Source organism: Bidens hawaiensis, unplaced genomic scaffold (genome assembly GCF_021521415.1).
Source record: "Bidens hawaiensis isolate Kalapana, Puna unplaced genomic scaffold, B.hawaiensis_p1.1 tig00033477_1, whole genome shotgun sequence".
Lineage (NCBI taxonomy): Eukaryota > Viridiplantae > Streptophyta > Magnoliopsida > Asterales > Asteraceae > Bidens > Bidens hawaiensis.
In genome coordinates this window covers 197,072-208,563 of record NW_027495728.1, presented here as the reverse complement: position 1 = coordinate 208,563, position 11,492 = coordinate 197,072, and positions in this window count along the sequence as shown.

Sequence of the window (11,492 nt, the reverse complement as noted above, 5' to 3'; positions counted from 1 at the left end):
ACCTCAATGGAAAGAAGCAATTAAGAACGAGATAGATTCTATATTGCAAAATCATACTTGGGAGTTAGTAGATCTTCCGCCGGGTTGTGAACCCCTTGGATATCGTTGGATATTCAAAAGGAAGATGAAAGCCGATGGAAGTATTGATAAATACAAGGCAAGGTTAGTGATCAAAGGGTATAGACAAAAAGAAGGTCTAGACTATTTTGATACTTACTCGCCGGTCACGCGAATAACCTCAATAAGGTTGGTTCTTGCAATCGCGGCCTTACGAAATTTGGAAATTCACCAAATGGATGCAAAAACCGCATTTCTAAATGGCGATTTAGATGAAGAGATTTATATGGAGCAACCCGAGGGTTTTTCCGCCCAGGGAAAGAGGGCAAAGTGTGTAAACTAGTCAAATCATTGTATGGTTTGAAGCAAGCTCCAAAACAATGGCACTTAAAGTTTGATCATGTCATGCTTGACAATGGTTTCAAAATAAACGAGTGTGACAAATGTGTCTATGTGAAGGACACGCCAGGAGGTTATGTGATTTTATGTCTTTATGTAGATTATATGCTTATCATTGGGAGTAATGATACTATGATTAAATCTACAAAAGATATGTTGAAAGCGAGGTTTGACATGAAAGACTTGGGTCTCGCGGACGTGATTCTTGGGGTTCAAATTACTAGAACCCAAAATGGTCTTATCTTGAGTCAATCTTACTATGTGAATAAAATTCTTGAGAAATTAAATAAGGATGACACGCGTGTCACGTCAACTCCAATTGATACGACCCACCATCTATCTAAAAAAAGAGGCGCGGGTGTCGCTCAGTTAGAGTACTCAAGAATTATTGGTAGTCTAATGTATCTTATGACATGTACTCGACCCGATCTAGCTTATGCCATGAGTAGGCTAAGTAGATATACTAGTAATCCGAGCGTGGAACATTGGAAAAGTATAAAACGGGTTCTAAGGTACTTAAGATACACAAGAGACTATGGACTCCATTATAATCGAGATCCAGCTGTGATCAAAGGATACAGTGATACAAATTGGATTTTGGATATAAAAGATTGTAAATCAACAAGTGGATATGTATTCACACTTGGTGGTGCAGCTATTTCTTGGAAGTCTTTTAAGCAAACGGTCATAGCTAGATCCACGATGGAATCGGAGTTTATCGCCAATTTATGGAAGATATTCCAATATGGCCAAAGCCTTTGTCGGCTATTTGCATACATTGTGACAGTTAATCAGCGATTGGTAGAGCCCATAGCGTGATGTACAATGGAAAATCAAGGCATATTCGACGTAGCCATAACACGGTACGACAACTACTCACAACGGGTGTTATCACAATTGACTATGTGAAGTCAAAAGATAACATTGCAGACCCGTTAACAAAAGGCTTAAGTAAAGAGTTAGTTAACAAGTCGTCAAAAGGAATGGGACTAAAGCCCATGGGAAAAGGGGACATGAGGGAAACCTAACCTAGTTGACTGGAGATCCCAAGATCTAGGTTCAATAGGATAATTTAATCATGAAACCAAGGGTGGTCACTGTGGGGGAGTACCCCAAACCAAACTAAAGGCGTTGCGTGCGCGCGCTTCCTAGTCCATTCCAATCAGTGACACATGTTGTAAGGATAAGCATAATAAAGGTTAATGATTTGTGGAAATCAACAAACCTATTGTTTTTAATGATTCGAGCGAGAATCACCTATGTGAGAGAGAACTAGGGTCGGTTCGAATGAATTTTGGGGCAAAAATCCTAGAGCTCTCGCAGAACCAGGATAGTGTTCCAGGACCATAATAGGACATGACAGTGAGGGGTTGGCCAGACCAGGGAGAGTGTTGTGTGAAGTGTATTGTCGTCTACATAAATGGGGGTATGTTCAAAGACATCGTGTCTACATACCGCTAGGAGACTAAGTATGCTTCACAAAGGAAGGTTCAAAGGGTAACACCTACCTATCCTGCAATGCTCAACCGTTGAATTGAATCTAAGAAACTTGCATGTATGGATTGATCTCAATGTGAAAATGAATGAGTTTTGTTTTCACATGTGGGGGATGTTGGAAAATATGTGGAAATGAATAAGTTTTGTTTTCACATGTGAGGGATTGTTGGAAAATTTTTGTGAAAAAAAAAACATATATGTTTAAACTTTGAATTATTTTATTCAAGGTTGTTAGTCAAATAAAGCCATTAAAATGTCCTTTAATTTGGTTAAAAAAATTAAAGTTTTGGTTAATGGTTCCTTTAATTTGGTCAAAAAAATTAAAGTTTTGGTTAATGATGGTTGAATGGTTTTAACTTTCTACTAGTATAAATACCAAGGGAGCTCCTTGGTTATAGACACACAAAAAAACACAAAATTAAAACATTTTTTCTTGTGTTTTCTCCAACTTTCTTCTTAAAAAATTCTAACATTCTTGATCATCTTCATCATTTTCTTTAAGGTACTCTTCGGATGCTAGAGCCCTCCCCGACAGTACATATTGCTTAGGCCGTTGTACCTTGGGAAAGAAAACGGGGAGAGACCCGGAATTTGTTTTAAGGGCCCCGTGTAAAACACGATCCCCGGCCACAAAGACTACGACACCATTCTTCTTCTACACCTTTCTTGCATTATTTTATTTCAATTGTATTGTAATTTTGATTTTTTCCGGTGTAATTCGTATTGTAATTTACTTGCTTTCCTAGATAGATTTGATTCCTTGTATTGTAATCATTTTATAAAAAGTGTTTTACTTTTATACGCGAACAGTTTCCTACATTTTAATCAATCAAACGTCTTAATGATTCAGCATATGGTTACCAATCCCTTACTATGGATCACACACCTAGGTTTCACTTAATCCATAAACATATATTTTACGTTGCATCATGAAAAAATGTTTTTAAAAGGTTTGTTGCACCATGTGTGATTGCTCATCCAACTTTGATACAAACATGCAATCTAACTTACTTACAAAAGTATGTCTAACATTACAACATGTGTCTAGGTTATTTACGTTCGACACATGAACGGACCATGTGACTACAAGAACACGTACAACTCAATACAATGTTGTGTCTAAAACTACATGTTTAATGAAAGTAATATACATGTGTCGTATACTGAATCTATCTTTCTACATTATACACTCTTTCTCACACACACCATTGAATTTGAGGATCAAGTATACGAAATTGGTATTGTGTTGACCGGTTGTAGTTGCTTGAATGCGTCCATAAGAAAAACTTATTAGAAATTATTATTGAAGACACTATCTTAGATAAGTAGTCCTTAGGTTAAAGTTAGTCTTTTCCGCGGGGGTTACCAATAATCGGGTTAATATGAGTGGGTAAACCTGCAAAACAGAACACCGTGAGCTCGTCACGAGAAGGAGAAGGGGGGCGGGGGTCTTCTCGTAACCACTCTCCGGTGTGAGAATCAGTATGGATAAATGGAGGATATAATAAGCTAAGTACCAGAGAATACTTGAGCATGGAATCGGAACCTTTTACCGTTGGTATTAGGATGGTACTTATAGCTGAAGGGAAGGAGAGAAGAAAGTGGGTCAGCTGCGTTGTCAGAAGATCCATCAATCAGTGAGCCAACACATGTTAAAAGAGAGTTGGTGGATAAAGCAACTGGCCGATGGTGATATTAGTACTATGTAGTACCATCGATAATGTGTTGTTGCCTTTTTATTGGCTGGAGGCCCCTTTCACCAAGATACTCTTTTTTTGTGATATACGTATGATGATCTTAGAATCAATCCTTCTAGAATGTTAGAAGTGATATGCATGGCGTAAGGTGGGTCCTCCGCCAACTTCATGTTCTTTCTATGTTGTTGGATTTATTGGTGGGTAGTGATGCTTCACGAAGGTGTGGACCCTCCCGTGAAGATTTCTATTTCTTTAGATGGGTCTGGGGCCCTACCTCTTCAATTATATATCTATAAGTGGAGTCACAATATCATAAATAATTTATAACTTAATTATAAAATATAATATATCTAGAAATCGTATTTTTATTATGAACGAGCATTAATTTTCATGTTTTTATTAGTTTAAATAGTGTTAAAAATAACTTTTTTTTTTAATTTATTACAACTGTTTTAAAAGTTGTACCGATCGAATATTAAATCGACTATCTTATAAATAAACTGAATCAGCCACAAGAAGAAAAATAATACTATAATTAATTTCAAAATAATGAAATACGTAAAGTAGCAACTAACGGTATGATTTCTCAGTTAAACGTCCAGGTCAAACTGTAACCTGGTTAAGATAAAATAGTTTGGCCAGAGTGGGACAACGGAACTCTTCAATTTGAAAAGTGCGGTAACCTAAATATAAAAAAGTCGTCGTTAAAAAGAATCAATTATTCATAAAATATAGAAAAAAAAAGCGAATAGACGTATAAAATAGTATAACGCTTTATAAAGATCAATAATTAATGTATACAACTGGAGCATTAGTTTGAAAATAAGTGGAGGTTGCTTTATATGACTCAAAAATCTAATGGAGTTATTCGACGAGTCACCCTCTTTTACAGTTTTAGTTCGACAAGATGCCAACATAAAGAAAGAGGTATTAATCAATCACAAACCTCCATCATTTTCCTGTTTTAAGTACGTTTCCATCTCATAAATAATGTCCATGTGCATGTACTTCATGTTTTAAAACCACGGACATTTTGATTTAGTGATAGCTTGGTTACTTCTCTTTGGCCTGGTTACTTCTCTTTGGAGAGGTCGTCGGTTCAAGCCTAACGCATATGTCAGGCGCTAAATTTATATGTTAATAAACCCAATTAGTTTATATGCTAAATTATATGTTTAAATAGTTTAACTAGTGAAAACATAAAAATAAGACCGTGTTTTTGGTTCATATCGTTGGATGGGATTGAAAACATTTCTAACAAAAAAACGGGTGATCAAAGTGTATGGAGATATAAACATCCAATCTATCCAGGGCCAGCTTTGAGGGGGATGGGGAGGCAATTGTCCCCGTCGTAATCATCCAGCTATGCCGGATTATTTTATTTTTTATTTTTGTATATATATTTATTTTTGAAAATGATATGAATTCTTAATATTAAACCAAATTACTCACTTCATTTAAGCCTATTTTTATAAATAAAAGATTTTGCACAACTCAAATCATAACTAATAAGCTTATTTAAAAGTTTAATTGTTTAAGTTCAAAAAAATTTTTTTTACTAAAAGCCTAACTTTATTCTCTCATTTGGCTTAAAATTCTTTTAATAGTTCTCGGGAACGGCTTGAGTCTATCAACTTTCCGCCGGACCATATAATATTTAACATTATTTTCTATATGTGATATAATAATTCTGAATATTCAAACCAAAGCTTCTTAACTATGAATCATTTAATAAAATTTATAAGATATTCATAAATATAAAAATATATCATGTCACTGTACATGATAAAAAGATTAGGATAAAAAGTAGAAAAGAAAAGATTGTGCAACTTTAATAAAGTGATGAAAAGGAAACGTTTGTAACTTGGAATGTTAGAATATTTTGGTCGTAAAAGAAAAAATCTTCAATTTACTTAACTTTTAGTTCTATTTTAAAAGTAAGGTAGTATTTGATTTGTTGTGTCGTTGCCTTCTTTTTCAATGTAATCTAAGCATTTAAGTGTAATATTTCATTACTTTGGGATTTTTCAGCAAATAATTTGATAATAATGTGGCACGTGGGCTCACAGTAATAACATTTAAAACGCATATTCCAATACTTATATAGTTAGTCATCTCAATAACATATTAAGTTTGTATTAGAGTTGCACAACACCATGAGTGAGTTTGGCGACGTTTATATATGCGGTGTTCGGACAAGCACGGTGGTGTCAAAGCACTTGCAGCAGTCACAAATGAGGAGCGGAAACAAAATAGTGGTACTATTCATCGAGGGGCTCAACTTCGGTGGAAACTGGAGCATCAGAAGCATCGATTGGCTACGTTGTGGGTTGACAAAAAAAAAATAAACAACGACGTTTGACAGCTGAGCCTCAAATATAATATTGGTGGTAGAAGGCTGTTGGAGCAAGCCAGTAGCAGAAACCGTGAACCAACGACGATTCAATGGCTGGACAACAACCGTTTGGGTGTCTTGAACTAGAATAAACGAGCAAACTATAAGAACAACCGTTGTGGGGGGCTAATGGAGGGGGGGGGGGGGGGGGGGCGTAAAAGGCTGCCACATGGCTTGTTAACGTCCACAACACTATGCCGCTTTATTCAAAGGGGCATCATTCTTTGTTATTGTGTTAGTTCCCAAGATGGCTAAATAAGGTGTGGTCCACCCCAATGCACAAATCATACTTTTTTTTTGTTTGTTTAATTTCTAGTTACTTCACAACACATTTGTTAACGGGTTAGTTAATGGTTTCCTGGTTACTTGATGTTGACATGCCGCTTTAACTAGGGATCTATAGTTAGATCACAACACATAGTTCAAGTAAACGTTGAGCTAGATTCTATATGCCCCTGGTTTATGGTTTTGAATTTTTTATTTAGTTTTTCAGAGCAACGTAAAATGTGTTTGTAAAAAAGTGGCATTTAATGTATCGAACCCAAAACATGGTTTTTAGTGTTTCAAGGTTGTTTTGAATGAAACCAAAGAGGATGAGTTTTAAATTAAAACAATAATGATGGTTGAGTATCATGACCGGCCCAATTATTTTAATGGCATAAAACAAATAAATATTTGAGGCCCGTTTTTTTAAGAAAAAAAGGATTTGTACTTTTCTATTTTTTTATTCATTTTACTTCACAATTATTTAAATGAATAAGTTAAATGTAAAATCAAAATAGTCCATACTTTATTTTATAATATAGACTAGATTTATTCTTAAAAAAATCAATTAAATATAAATGTTTTGAAACACGACATGAAAGTAAGTGATTGGAGATATTGAAAAAAAACAACATTGAAAAACACAAAACACTCGCCATTTTTAATATGGGCATTTACACTTATAAGTTTATATGGTTGATAAATCATCCTTTTTTGAGGGGAAAAAATGAGGATTTTAACTAATATAATATGTTGCTACAATTGGAAACAATTGTATATATTCAAGTTATTGAATTAATATTTGTTTAAAAATATATATAATTGTTTTAAGATAAATGAATGAATGTTATTGAGAAACTAGATAACATTGGACTTATTATTTGCAACTATAGACCAGGAAGGATAAGATCAAAATAAACAAAAATGTTTAGTGATAATAGGCCCAATCGCTGGTCTTCCGGCACAAAGAAGGTTGTATTTTACCAGTCCGCTAGGCCCTATGGTAGTATTAGTTTGTAATAACCAACTTAATACTATGGGAATTTTTAACATGGGCCTAAGGGTAGATATAACTATCTAACAAGCATTTATTATATGAATATTGTTGTTGAAATTACAATTGTATATTAATTACATTAATTTTATAATAATTAGGGGCATTACATATTTCCTTTTACTAAGTGTGTCAATTACATATTTCCTCAACTTAAAAAAACAATTACATATTTCCCTTTTCTTAAACATATATATTACATATTTACCCAATCCATTAAAATTATTTTATTAGTTGACTATTATACCCATAATCTAAAAAAATAAAATAAAAATATACAAATTAGAGAAACATGAATCTAGCTTTTTTACTCATAGTTCACTACCATCTTCCCTCTCTTCCTTTTTTACTCAAAGGGCAACCTTACCGGCCTACTGTCATCTTCTCCGGTGAATTCCAATCTCTCTCTCTAGCCAAACTACAACACACAATCCACCATTTCACACAGTCCACCACCATCTTTACCTTCTTGCTCAACCCCGTCTCCGGGCAACCTTGCTCAACCCCGTATCCACCACCTTCTTGCCTACCGTCATCTTCTCCGGTGAATTCCGATCTCTCTCTCGAAGCTATGGTGCTAGATGTATACTCGGTTTAAGAGATTTTGGGCTAAGGAATCGGCAGTCACAGAAGGGGTTAGGTGGAGAGAGACGGTTGAAGAGGAAAGGTTGTAGAGAGAGACGGTTGAAGTGTGATAGGGTGGTGGTTTGCAACGGTGATGTAGTGGCCGGAAACTCGCCGGATAATCGAGTTTGCCGGAACTTGGAATTGGCTTGGAGAAGATGGATGGTGTGGCCGGAGAGTTGATGGATGGTGATGTAGTGGCCGGAAACTCGCCGGATAATTGAGTTTGCCGGAACTTGGAAGTGGCTTGGAGAAGATGGATGTGGGTAAGGGTATTTTAAACAAGGGTGAGGGTAAAAAGATAATTTGATTTGAATTGGGGAAATTTGTAATTAATTTGTTTGGTTGGGGATATATGTAATTATGTTGTTTAATAAGGGGAAATATGTAAAAATACCTAATAATTATCATATTTAAACTTTTATTGTTTCCTTCTAAATCTTCTCTCTATTCATGACTACTAAATAAAATTTTTCTAATTTCTTCTAAAATTACTCTTTCATTACTTCTAATGTCCCACCATTTTTCTATAAGTATTCATATTAAACAACTTCAGCACATGTCTAGAGCGGCATGCTTCTGATGATGCTAATAATGCTCAACAATTGGCTAAAAAAAGAAAACTTGATATGCACAGTGAAGTAGATTGCAACCTCATATTTCATTATACATATAATCCCATGCAAACATTCAAGACTTGTTTTATAAAAGTTGGACGTATTCACCTTTCTTCTTGTTTGGTGTTTCTCACTGATTTGTCTCGTTACCTCAGACCTATAGTACGAGAATAACATTTTATAAGTATTAGATCAACGATCTAGCTTCAGACCTTTAGTCCGATTGCATAACCTTTACCTTGACATTTATCTCTTTAAAATATAAGGACCTCTAGTCCTTTCCTTTGTTAATCATTTAAAACCTTTGTTTCTTCTTCGTGAAGAAACGTACATTTCAAATTTCTTTTATTATAAGAAATATTAATAAAAATCTTTATATATAATAAAGAATTATTATTTTATCTATAATCTTGACTTTATGAAATCTATTTCCACTTTATAAAATCAAGGTAGAGGCTATATCCCTAACTAGGGTCTAAGCCAATTATAATATAATAATCGAGCAGAACCTCTACCTTGTATGGCTTATGAAATGCCTATGCTCTTCTTGGATCGCACTTCTACTTGGAGGAAAGTTGAGAGAGTAACGATGTAGAATTCTAGAACGCACTTCGAGGCCAAAAACAACAGAATATCGACATATCGGGGTTATGGCACGCTTATCGAGGTTATGTGTGTGTTTTGGAGTGTGTGAGGGATGAGTGTGAAATCCCCATGGCCGATCTATTTATAGAAAAAATTCTGCAACTTCGCGTATCGAGAAGATGCAAAACTTCAAATTTGTTCATTTTTAGTCCCTGATCTTTTGGTAACTTGCCATATCTTGATCTCGTCTCATCATCCAAAAATACAAAGGCGGCTCTTAAGCGGCTTGCGGCGATGCGAGCGTGCGAAGTGCAAAGTGCGCCACATTGCGCCCATCGCCCTTCACCCGAGCCCGTGCCCGTGCGCGTCGGGTGCTTCGCACCCTCCGCTAGGACTAGGGAAAGTGGTTAGCCACTTAAGAACATTATCATGGAAAGTTCTCCCCTTATAAAGTGCTTTATTTATTTTACCACTTTCCATGTGGGATGGAGTCTCCTTACTTCATTCCCTAACATAAGCTACTTCCATTTTTTTGTCTTATTTTACCCATTATTTATACCATGAATATTTTTAGTTCATAAGTTTTATTAGTTTGTCAATTTGGACAAAATTTTCGTGATGTTACATCCTCCCCACCTTAGAATGAATCTTATCCTCGAGATTCGCTAAACAGATGTGGGTATTTCCTTCTCATCTCTGATTCTAGCTCCCAAGTAAACTCGGGTCCTCTTTGGGAGTTCCATCGTATCTTGACTAACTTTAACCTTCGACGTTTAAGTTGCTTGACTTAGAAATCTTCAACTTGTAGACGTTGTTCCACAAATTTCAGATTTACGTTGACTTCGACAAGCTTTAAGGGCATGGCTAAAGTTTCGTCAGCCAGACATTTACGTAAGTTAGAGACATGAAATACATCGTGTATTCCTTTCATCTCTTCTAGTAATCGTAAGCGATAAGCAGCAGTACTGATTCGTTCTAGTACTTCAAATGGTCCTACGAAACGAGGACTTAACTTTCCTTTCTTGCCGAATCGTACGACTCATTTCCACGGTGATACTTTTAATAAGTCTTTATCGCCTACTTGAAATTCCAACGGCTTACTGTGGACGTCTGCATAGCTCTTTTTTCGTTCTCTTGCCGCCTTAATTCGTTCACGAATTTATAATACTTTATTCGTGGTTTCTTGGACTACTTCGGATCCAGATATTTGATTGTCTCCAGTTTCGGACCAACATACAGGCGTTCTGCATTTGTCCATATAAGGCTTTAAATGGTGTGGCTTGAATACTTGTGTGATAACTGTTATTATACGAGAATTCCATCAGAGGAAGGTGATCATCCCAACATCGACCTAAATCGATCACACAAGCTCGAAGCATGTCCTCAAGCGTTTGAATCGTTCTTTTGCTCTTCCCATCAGTTTGAGGATGATAAGCAGTGCTAAGATTCAATTTAGTTCCTAACGCTTACTGGAAACTATTCCAGAAATGAGACGTAAATCTACTGTCTTGATCAGATATGATAGATAATGGCACACCATGTAATGCTACGATGTTGTTCACGTAAATCCGTGCCAATCTATCCATAGAATAAGATTCATTGATAGGTAAGAAATGAGCAGATTTAGTTAACCTATCAACGATTACCCAAATAGCATTGTGCTGTCGGGTAGTTTTAGGGAGTTTCGTAATGAAATCCATTGTTATCATCTCTCATTTCCATATAGGAAGTTCAGGTTGTTAGAGCAAGCCTGAAGGTTTCTGATGCTCTGTCTTGACTTGTAAACAAGTTAAACATTTAGCAATGTACAAGGCAATATCCCTTTTCATCCCATTCCACCAGTAGTTTGGCTTAAGATTTTGATACATTTTATCACTACCGGGATGCATCATGTACTTTGATTTATGAGATTCATTCATGATATTTTCACGTAACTCACCAACAATCGGTACCCAGATTCTATTTCCAAGTCTTAGTATATCGTCATCTCCTTTGACCAAAGAATCAATAGTGCCGTTACGTTTTTCTTCGGAGATATGATTCTCTTCAATTGCTTGCTTTTGTGCTTTCTTGATTTGTTCGATTAAATCGATTTGTAGCTCTAATCTCAAGGCTCGAACTCTCATGGGTTGCTCACGTTCTTTCCGGCTCAATACGTCGGCTACTATATTTGCTTTTCCTTCATGATAGATGATTTCACAGTCGTAATCGTTTAAGGTTTTCATCCATCTTCTTTGATGCATGTTAAGTTCCTTCAGATCAAATATATGCTTTAAACTCTTATGATCAGTGTACACGATAAA